Raw genomic sequence first — 10,788 nt, 5'->3', positions numbered from 1 at the left:
TGGAGAAATGGGCAATAAGGGATTATGGCATAACCATGATTCATTACGGGGTGCTGACTCTTTCCTTTCTGTATGGCAAAAGCATGCAACTTCTGGCAATGTATCTATGTATGCAGCTATATCACAGATCTGTGTCATATTGCCAGATATATGACATAGAAATAGTGTTGTAGAGTGCCACCAAATGAACGACCACCAAAGCCAGATTAAGTTTAAAGGGAATCTTTATTAACTGGCCAGCAACTACAGCCTGAGGCTCGGGGGCCAAGAGTTAGAACTGTAGCCCCGACTGAAAGAGTTAGAACTGTAGCCCCGACTGAAGTTGGAGTAGTCTTTTTATAGGGGGTCAGTGACCAGGGGTTTCTATACAAGCAGTTACAGAAGCTGAATCAAGCAGGTTAATTATTTCTGAGGGGAGTGGGATTTCCATGCACGCAGTTACATTGCTAAACAAAAGGGTTTGGGGCTAGTTAGCAAAGACAGTAGCAGGTAGAGGATGTCGTCCTGGATGTGTTTTTCTATACGGCTAGCATAAGCTATTTTCTCATGGGAAGAGCAAGCAGGTTTATAGAAGCAGACAGCCATATTAGGGTAAGGGAACAAAATGGACAGACAGTTGTTCATGTACAAGATCTAATATGCAGCTTTCCACATTCCCCACTTCTGATTTGGAGAATCAAATAATTGATTCAGAGAAGAGGAGCGACTCATAGTGGGAGTGGAGAACCATGAGCTTGACAGATTGGATCTGGTCCTGAACAAAGTTTATGGGAAAACAGAGGACCCAAGATCCAAAGAGAAAGGCAAGGAGGAGAAGCAGGGCAGGACCTGTAATGGCAGAGATGAGGGTGGTGAGCCAGGGAGGCCAAGAGAAGAGAGACTGATACCAATTACTCTCAGAGGATCGGTGCTCCTCACACTCTAGAAGATGTTTGCAAAGCTGGCTTAGACTGTCCCTAACGACCCCAGAGTGATTGGTATAGAATTGAGTCCCAGGCCCACAAGACGAGCCACAGAGGCACAACGGGATTGGGCCAGGCCCACAAGACGAGCCACAGAGGCACAATGGATTGGGGGGGTGAGGGACAAGGTGCTTATGAATGGTAAAAAGAATGCAGGGGTCCTTGCCCCAGACATACAGGCGAAGGCCATAAGAATGGCCACCCCTCCATAAAGGCAAAGGCCATGAGAATGGCCACCCCTTCCAGGTGTTGACCCAGTGATCAAGGGGTTGAACTGCAAAGGGGTTGCTAGTTCCAGCAGAGGAGCAGGCACCAGGGGTTGAGAGAGTATACAGGTATAAGAGGGAAGTTTATGTGGGGAGGGGAGGGCAGGGGGAGAACTGTTTTATTCATGATACATTTTATTGTCCAAGAACAACAGCAGCAAGTGATATTGGACAATATATTTTGGGCTGGTGGGAGAGTCCAGAAATGTCACAGAGGAATGATGAATAGATGGAAGCTCATAAGAGGAGCTTACAGAAATAATCAGCTCTGAGGTTTCAATTAGAAATTGATTAGATAATGTGGGAAGTTACATTCAGCCCATGATAGACTCCAAGATCCTATGTGCTTCTCTAAATTTAGAAAACTTTTTTTCATAAAAATCTAGTAAGTTGGAGAAATCAAATATTATTTGGGGATTTGTTTTTCATCTTATCCTTGACCAATATATTAAAATATTCTTCAAATATATTTTTCTGAGAAGATGTGATGACTATATTAGAATTTATTACACTATTCACTTCTTTTTTCGGTCTCTCTTCTGAGATATATAGCCAGATATAATGTGTAAGTCTGGATTAATTGCCAATTTTGAACCAGGAAGTCATAAAAACAAACATGAACTGCTAGAATGTCAAGGGAAAAAAGGCAGGTATAAAATGTTATGTACAGTATGATTACATTTTGGTTAAAATTATACGTATATGCATATATGTGGTACATATATGAAAATTGATACTATATGCGTGAATAGAAAAATATTTGGAAATTAAAATTTAATTTCTGAAATACTAGTTTTACTTTATAATTCTTAAAGGCATTTTTGGAGTTAAAATAATTTTTTACTAAAACATCTTTTATTAACAAAGTCATTCAATTTTATAAAGGTTGACAGTTTTATTTTAAAAGAAATATATGAAATATACTCTAAAAAGTAATATTAGGTATTAAAGTCATTAAGCAATGATTTTTAAAAAGTATAATTCAGAAGATGTTGTAATATTCAGACCTTGTAACTCGACAATATAGATTCAATAAAAGAAAGCAAAAGTCGTCATTTTTAGAATTTAAATTTTGCCAGAGGGCAGGTGTGCTTGCTGGAGAAAGACAGAGAGAGAGAGGGAGTGAGAGCACAATCCATGGGTAATGGTCATACCACATTTCTTTCTCTTCCATTTCTCCATCCTGTTTGGATTTTAAGCATGCATGGACATATGCCCTACCTGTTTTTCAACTGCTGGGTCTAGGACTCCAATTGTATAGTTGGCCAGCATCCTTAACCACCATGCCAGTGGGTGGCCCAAACTTTGCATTTTAAAAAGGAGATAACTCCAAATGCAGCACATTAGCCAGATATTTTAACATGTTTTGAACTAATTAATTTACATCCTTAATTAGTTTATAAACAAACCAAAACAAAACTAACTGATATGCTTGATCCTCTTTTCAAGTGTTCATTAAACACATGAAAATTGAACACTTATCTCCACTTTGTTCAAAAAGCAACTTTCCAAGCATTCTTAAACATAATGTCATACTAACCATATTCTCGTACCATAGTGCAAATTAAGTTAGAAATCAGAGGAGAAGATAGTAACTCCTGTTCGACATTGTTTTTTAAAGAGATTTTTGCTATAGGGTGTGTGTGCTTGTCAAAGACACAGAGAAAGACAGAGAGAGAGAAAGTGAGAAACCATCCCCTGGGGAATGGCCATTCTGCAATCTCCTATTCGAATTTTGGGCATGAACCTGGTGCGAGTATCAAGTCACTGGGTCTTAGACTCGAACCATGGTCGACCATGTGGGAGTCCAATGCCTTAACCACTATGCCAACTGCTGGCCCCCTGTTTGGCAGCTTTAAAAAAGCAGAAATTAAAATATCTATTGTATTAAAATACTTTCCACACACCTTACACAATACTTTACCCAATAAATGTTGGAAATTTTTGAAGAGTGTTTCACGGAAATATGTAGACTTAAATATTATATTTAAAAAAAAGAGAAAATAACTGATGATTAAAGAGCTAAGCACAGAATTTAAGAAGTTGGGAAAAATAAAGTGGAAGAAATCAAATAATGAAAGTATGAGCAGAAATTAATGAAATGAACTCAAAGAAGTATTAGCAAAACCAGAGAATCAGCAAAACCAGAAGTTTTTTTTGGGGGGGGATGGGGAGAACGTGTAAATTGATTGTTCAAGAATAAAAGACAAAAAATATTGAAAATGAAAAAGATATAACTGTAGATATAGTAGGGATAAAACTGTAAGAAACAACTATAAATAAATTAATGGGTAATATGCTTGACAAGATAAAATAGGCAATTTTCTAAGAAAAATAAAACTATGAAATTGATTTTAAAAACAATAGAAAACCTATATAGAAACACTTATAACCACTACACTGAGTATTTACTTAAAAATCTGCCCTCACAGATAACACAATATCCCATTATTTTACTGGAAAATCCTACTAAATATTCAAAGAACAAATAATTGCATCCTTTTTAAATTATTCTTTTATTTCTTTTTAAAATGTTTGCCATAAGATGCATATGCTCACTGGAGAGAGAGACAGAGAAATACAAAGGAAAAGTGAGAAATCACTCCAGAAGTGGGATGGCCACACTGCAATCCCTTCTCCAGTATCCTCTCAGAAATCTGGGCATGCACGCACATGCATGTGGCATGTTTGCCAAGCAGCTGGGTTCAGGACTTGAATCAAGAAGTCAGCCCTAGAGTTCTGAGCAGCCCCATTCAGGAATTAGGACCACCAAAGACCTTCTGCCCAGACTTCACCCTCCTGCCCCTCCTTTTCCCCCAGATCCAGCCAGGAGCCATGTAGAACACTGTATATTTATTCTGTGTCTCACTATCTCTCTATTTTTAAGTTTTTTTTTTTTTTTTAATTTAAACTTCTTAGCTCTCTGCCACTCTTTTGTATTGCCAACTCTTACCTTTCCTCCTGCCCCCATAGGACAAGCCAATCAGCAGCCGTCTATATCTGAATTCTGAACAGCCCCATTTGTTCGGTGCACTAGTGCATCACTTGGTTTTCATTTTTTGCTCAAAAATTTTTTCTTTAGTTGTTTCTGTCTTTTTTCCTTTTCCTTTTCCTTTTCTTTTTACCTTTCTCACTTTTCTGCTCAGCTTCCACACACTAATTTTCTAGACAGGTCTAGGAGCTCAGAAACCAAATATTTAAATACTTTTAAGTCAGAGTAATCCTCAATTTCCATTGAATCAGCTGTGCATAGGGAGAAAAACAGTAGTGTTTAGAGACTGCAGACCTCCCCTTCCTGTATTCCTCTGAATGCTCAGATTTAACTCCACAAACAGAAAAAACGTATAATCCATCAAATGACCAGAAACTACCACAATAGGCACCAGAAATAGGAGGAACCAAGAAAATATTTCTCCCCAAAGGGAAAAGAGTAACTCCTCATCCTCCACAGACAATACAAGGGAATTCATGGATATGTCAGATAAAGAATTTAGAATATTCATAGTGACAAAACTAACAGAGATGTAAGAGAAGAGAGACAATGAATTCCAGAAAATGTAGGAGAAAAGGGACAATGAGTTCCAGGAGGAAAGGAAGTTCTCACATGATCTGAATGAGGATATACACATCATAAAAAAGCATCAAATGGGGACCAGTAGACGGTGAGGTGGTTAAGGGCACTGGACTCCCACGTGGCCAACACAGGTTAAAGTTCCAGACTTGGTGGCTTGCTTTCTGATTTTCTCTCTCTCTCCATCCCACTCTAGTCAAATTTAAATAAATAAATAAATAAATAAAGTGAAATAAAATAATTCTTAAAAAAACCGCATCAAATGGAATTGTTAGAGATGAAGGTTGTAATACAGGAAATCAAAACCTTCCTTGAAAATATCAAAGGCCGATTAGATCATGTAAAAGATTGAATCTCAGATGTAGAAGACAGAACTTCTGACCTAGAAAAATTCACCAAAAAGACTGAGAAAATGACCCACCAAAATGAAAATAACATACAAGTAATACCAGATACCATTAAATGCCCAAACATCCAGATCATCAGTATCCCAGAAGGTGAAGAAACTAATAAGGGCATTGATAATCTATTCCATGAAATCCTGGAAGAAAACTTTCCAAACCTAGAGAAGCACTTAAATATCCAGACCCAAGAAATACAAATGACCCCACATAGAATTAACCAAAGAAGATCTTTTTCAAGGCACATCATAGTCAGATTGACCAAAACCACAGAGACAAGATACTAAAACTGGTAAGAGAGAAATATCAAGTTACTTTCAAAGAATATTCCATCAGGCTAAAGTTGGACCTCTCGTCAGAAACAATGCAAACAAGGTAAGAATGGGAAAATATACTCAAAATGTTAAGAGAAAAACAATTTCAACCTCTGGCAAGATTATCCTTCATATGTGAAGAAAAGATAAAAACAATTCTCAAATAAACAAAACCTGCAAGAATTACCAACACCAGACCAGCTCTCCAAGAAGTGCTGAAGGGAGTGCTATACCACAAAAACTAAAGTTGGACACAAAGAAATAAGAGTACAAAAAACAAATAAGAGAATGGCCAGCCTAATGGTAGGGACAAGTTGGGAGTTGAATGTTAACTTCCAGAGCTTAAATGGAAAGATCAGAACACAGTAACACTGCAAATTCAATAGAAGAGAGATTAATTCCATGAGACCGAACTAGTAAAATATAATTTTTTTGACTTTAGACTAAAACATTACTGATTTTCTTCAATACTTTGATTTCCACATTTAAGTATTTTAAAAGTTAATCATCCTGCTTTTATTCTAGCAGTTTTATTATATTTTTCAGACATACATTTGTACATGTAAATATTTCTCTCTGTCATTGTGTGTGTGTATGAATACATACAGAGATCTTCCAAAGTTTATGAAAAATGTGTATCATGAATAAATTGCAGGGATTTCAATATCTCTCTACAATATTTTGCAAAATTGTACTTCAATTCCATTTTCCCATGAAAAAAATTGAAATCTATTTATACACACACATACAAACAAGTACATGCATTTATGTATATCTTTGTCTATACTTACGGAAGTATGTATGTACATAAGCCAGCAGCATCAGGCTTGAAATTCTCCTGGCGCAAAAAGGAAATTAACATGACAACATACACTCTTCCCTCACTTTATCTTTGTTGCTGTTATCTGGAGTTTAAGTCTGCATTATTGTTAAATTATTACCATCTACATTATATGGTTTTCATATTGGAGAATATCTTGGTATTCATAGTGTTAAAACCAGTGATTGGGCCGTAATGTCTCACAGTGTTTTCGCTCAGCTGTACTTGCCCACCACCTTGATCTTGTTCTTTGTCCACAGTCACAGGCGACATTCTCTTATTGATTTATATGAAAATATTCCACAGAATCTAACATTTTCTGGATCATTTCATTGAAATTTGCAGATGGCCTTCTACCAGTTTCCCATCTACATGCTGTTTGTTTGCTCCAACATCAGTCCTTTCCTCAGAAGACCCTGCAAAGCCTCATTCAGTTAACTATTTGTTTTTTTTTTTTTGGAGAGATTTTCACTGTAGGGCGCGTGCGCTCACCAGACAGACAGAGAGAGACATAGAGACAGAAAGTGAGAAATCACCCCCCAGGGGGGATGGTCACGCCGCAATCCCTTCTCCTCCATTCTCCTCTCGGGATCTTGGGCACGCACGCACACGCGCCCGGCGTGAGTTTTAAGCCACCGGGTCCGGGACACGAACCGCGGTCGACTACGTGGGAGTCCAGCGACATAGCCATTACGCTAACTGCTGGTTCCCCAGTTAACTATTTTTGAGAAACAAAAACAATCCTAGCTGGTCTTGCTTGTCCCAGGAACCCTGGAATCTTTTTTTTTTTTTTTTTTTTTTTTTTTTAAGAGAGGTTTTCGCTATAGGGCACATGTGCTCGCCAGAAAGACAGAGAGAGACAGAGAGACAGAAAGCGAGAATTCACCCCCCAGGGGGGATGGCCACGCCGCAATCTCTTCTCCTCCATTCTCCTCTCAGGATCTTGGGCACGCATGCACACGCGCCCGGTGTGAGTTTAAGCCACCGGGTCCAGGGCTTGAACCATGGTCGACTACAAGGGAGTCCAGCCACATAGCCATTACACTAACTGCTGGTCCCGGAACCCTGGAATCTTTATGATTAAAATGTTCTCAATTCTTTTTTAAAAAGTTAATTGATTAATTAATTTTAATTTGACCAGAGAGGGACAGAGTGAGAGAGAGCAAGAGAGAGAGAGGGGGAACATTAAAAATCAATCTGCCAGGTCTGGGACTTGAACCACAGTTGGTCACATGAGAGTCCAGTGCCCTTGGTCACCACGCAACCCGCTGGCCCTGTTCTCAATTCTATTGTCTGTGCTATTAGAAGAGATTCTGAAAACAAAATTATCACCAGGACTCCCCATTTTATCCTTGAAATGAATCTCAGTTGTCTCTTTAGGACTATGTGGTGGGGGCAGTAAACTATTAGGCACATGAGCTTGGAGAATCTAAAAACAGTGACAAAAGTCTGTGTTTTTATTGTCACAAAGGCCAGCATTTCTAAACAAAGTCAGTGATGAAGATAAAATACACCTCCCTCCTGGGGCTGATAAATCCCTCATTCTCATCCTTCCTACTCCTGCTAAGACATTGGTGTGTACTTTTAGTATCTCACATACACAACCAGGGAAGCGGCAGCTTAAAGAGGGTGCTGGCTCCAGGTCCTCCAGTTTATAAGGGATACTACTGGTATTTCTACCAGGAGCAGCTGACTCCAAAGTACTTAATAAATATACTACTTTGTTTACTTTTTTGTGACAATCAGGGTTCTTTACTAAGGGCAGCTTTTGGCTTATCTCTAAGTCTCAATTAAGTCCTATTGAGACATCACAGGGAAAAGCACTATAATCTGATCACAAGTGTAATGAATTTTCCTGGTCAGTAATTGTGCATCTGTATCATTTCCTAGAAAAGTTATACTGGTTTCAACTCATTATTGTCAAGGACTATTGACCAATGAGTTCCAACTCAATCTAAATGGATAACAGAAAAACTTAAGCTTTCCTGAATCTATAATAAACTATGGCTCTTGCAACACAACAGAAAATCAGAATATAGCTTTATTTGCCACAATAAGTATCCAATTATGAAAACGGAACAAAGACATAAAATATAGAAGCTGTCTATGTTTTTTCCAAAAGCAAGCTATTTACCAAACACCAAGTCATAATTGCTACATTTCTGAAAAGAAGACATTCATTCCATTTAAAGTAATCCATGACATTTCCTACAAATAAACTAGAAACATCTTAAAAAGAGGACATAATTTGTATGTTACATGCCAAGAATTTAATCCATGAGATTTATTCTGCTTTATGGGAGTGGCAATAAATATGAAATTAATAAATTTTTGTCACATAAGAGTTGCAAAAAAATTGTTATGATCTAACCACTTAGTAAACATTTCTTTTATAAATTTTACCAAATAGCTGTCATCATTATTATCCACCAGGAATCATTAGGATGACTATCTTAAATTGATTATCTAATTCTTTATTTTTTGTGTGTTTTCACATATGTCACAACACAATGAACTATTTTGTCATGGAAAGTGAAGGAATTTTTGATTCCTGGAGACTTGTACTCAAACATAGATCCAAGGTAGATCACCGTATTCTTTACTTCCGAACCGAAAGAAAAGAACATGTAACACACAAAAACGTTTAAAAAATTACATATGACCTCAATATAGTGGTGTCCTGGATTTATCCCTTTATTCGTATCCTGTTGTAACAAAGCACCATAAATGGAATGTCTTTAAAACAACAGTTCAGGAGGCTAGGGTTCTGCATTAAGATTTCAACTGGGCCCTGCTTCCTCTGAAGGCATCAGGGAAGCACCTCCTATGAGCTCTTCCCAGCTTCTGGTAACTCCTTGGTTCATAGCTGCATCACTCCCATGTCTGCCTCTGTCTTACGGCCTTCTTCCCTGTGTGTGGTATCTTGTGTGCGTGGCTTTGCTGTTGTTGATTTTAACACAAGGCCTCACTTTGTCACTGTGTCACAGTTCTCTCTCAGCCTCCCAAGTAGCTGGGACTATAGATGTGTACCTTCATGTCCAGCCTTTCTTCACTTAAACCAATACTGCTCATTATAAAAGGACACCAATCATGGGATATAGGGCTCAAATTAATCTGCCATGACCTCATCTCAATTTTACCGATCTCTCTGCAGAGATCATATCTCCAAATAAGACTACATTTGAGGTTGTATATTAACATGAATTTTGAGGGAACACAACTCAACCTTCCCTTCTTACCTAATTCCTTATTCTGTTGTATTTCCTTCTATGCCACAATAAGGTCAATCATGTAGCCATAAAAAGTGCATTTGACATACAGGAAGATAAAGAGGTTGAGTTTTTAGCAAAACAGAAATCTCAGATCTCCCACCAGATGGATAAAAAACTGAAATAGAAGCAAACACAAATGCATATAAAGAGTGTCCTTTTGGAATTCCTTTAAAATATGTGAGATACATTTCAAGAATTGTGTAAAGCAATTCTGAACAGACAACCTCAACCTCAAGATTCAGAAGGCAAAACAGAAAATGCTCCAGAAAAGACAAATTGAAGAATGAAAAAGAATCTCAGAGCGGAAAGTCCTCATGTGAAACCCAATGGAAGGAGCTTACATAGTATTTTGGAGTCAATGATGGATTTGAACCCACTGTTAAAAAGAAAAACGTTGAAAAGTCAGGCCTTGAAAAGAGCATAGATGAGACTGTGGAAGAATGATATTGAGAAGCCTGAGGAACTCAGCAACCAGCTAGCTGCCTGAGAGCCTAGTGTAAAAATTGCCAAAGCAGTTGCCAGCTACAATTTTGTAAAAGCCAAAAAGGAGGCTGAAAATTCACAGGCTTCTCAAAAAAAGAAGAAAATTCCATGGGGGTTTGACGCAAAGAAGAGTTGGGAAACCAAAAGCACCATGGGATACATGGAACGTGCCAGAGTTCTTCAAGGCAGTTGTAGACTCACCTACTCAGTTTACTGAAAAATCATTCCTTTTTTTTCCTGCTTATTTAAATATGTCAGGAAAGTGATAGAAACAGAAAAAAAAAAGTGTAAAGTTTGGAAGTTGATTATTGATTCTTTTCAATCTTTTTCTAAGTACATCCTATTGAAATGAATGAAACATTGCATTCTGCCATTTATGAAAGAAATCTATGCACATGCACAGAAAAACAAAAGGATGGGATTCTATTTACTTATTTATTTACATAGACTTACAGTATAAATCAGTTTTGCTTTTAATCCCTTTTTAGAGTATAGCCATGAATTCCTTGTGTTTTATTCCTGTACACAGTGTACCAGCGCTTACTCAGGAACTGTGTTTTCGAGATTGGCATTTGTTTATAATCGATTAGTTACAAGTGCAAAAAAGTCTCAATAGATACCATCTCTTTACAAATGCTCTATTTGCCTCAATGTAATAAAAGTAATTATTGATTTTGCAACTGGAAGCAACAGAGTAGA

At 37.7% G+C, this 10,788-nt stretch overlaps 1 pseudogene; it reads left to right on the top strand.

Annotated features, from left to right (window-relative positions):
* The first annotated feature begins 9,720 nt into the window (after nucleotides 1–9,720).
* LOC102469372 (protein FAM204A pseudogene) lies at nucleotides 9,721–10,306 on the top strand (annotated as a pseudogene).
* The last annotated feature ends 482 nt before the right edge of the window (nucleotides 10,307–10,788 follow it).

The sequence above is a fragment of the Tupaia chinensis genome, unplaced genomic scaffold (assembly GCF_000334495.1).
Source record: "Tupaia chinensis unplaced genomic scaffold, TupChi_1.0 Scaffold000634_1, whole genome shotgun sequence".
Taxonomy (NCBI): Eukaryota; Metazoa; Chordata; class Mammalia; order Scandentia; family Tupaiidae; genus Tupaia; species Tupaia belangeri.
Note: the sequence above shows the minus strand (reverse complement) of the source record. Positions and strands in the feature narration are given on the sequence as shown.